The following is a 626-nucleotide window of genomic DNA, read 5'->3' as shown; positions in this document are numbered from 1 at the left end:
AGGAGACTCCACTGAATATGCTGCCGGACAGCACCGGCCTCCCGCTCTCCCGAAAGCGCCTCGCCTGCGACCAGCGCGGCCCCACCTACCGGAACAAGTCGAACAAGTCGGGCCGCCCCTTCCTCTGTCCCTCCTGCTCCAGCAGCCTGGGAGGGTGACATCCCACACACAGGGCGAAATCTGTCTCCATGACAACATTCACACAAGAGGAAATGGCATTCCCGCAAAAACACGGCATGGAAGTCTGGAAACAGATTTGCCTAGGATTATTTGCTGATAGATCTTCAGCAATTCCAGACTTCAGGGATCCACAAAATGTGAAAGGGATCCTACAAGAAAACTATGAGAAGAAACGGTGGTGTGGGCCACCAGAACAAGCCACAGTGGTGGCGGCAGTTCACGCATCTCTTTCAGGGTCCCCTGCCTGTAGCACAAGCAGCACACCCGAGGTCAAAGCACTGAAGTCTCTTTTGGGAGATTCAGCTCCAACACTGCACTTGAATTAGGGCACACCTAGTCAGTGGCCTGTTGCAGGTCGCTCTCAAGGCCAGCGGCAGGGAAAGAAGCAGTTTGACCTGGGAAGCGATCTTGGCTGAGACATATTTGCAGCTCCAGCTCCTCAGTCA

The 626-nt window shown here is 54.8% G+C and overlaps 1 pseudogene; it reads left to right on the top strand.

The window, feature by feature from the left end:
• The first annotated feature begins 7 nt into the window (after positions 1–7).
• Positions 8–626, top strand: part of LOC105307953 — a 4,651-nt pseudogene continuing 4,032 nt past the window's right edge.

This window comes from Pteropus vampyrus, unplaced genomic scaffold (assembly GCF_000151845.1).
Source record: "Pteropus vampyrus isolate Shadow unplaced genomic scaffold, Pvam_2.0 Scaffold534, whole genome shotgun sequence".
Classification (NCBI taxonomy): Eukaryota; Metazoa; Chordata; class Mammalia; order Chiroptera; family Pteropodidae; genus Pteropus; species Pteropus vampyrus.
The sequence above is the reverse complement of the archived record's forward strand: the minus strand, read 5'-3'. Positions and strand labels throughout refer to the sequence as shown.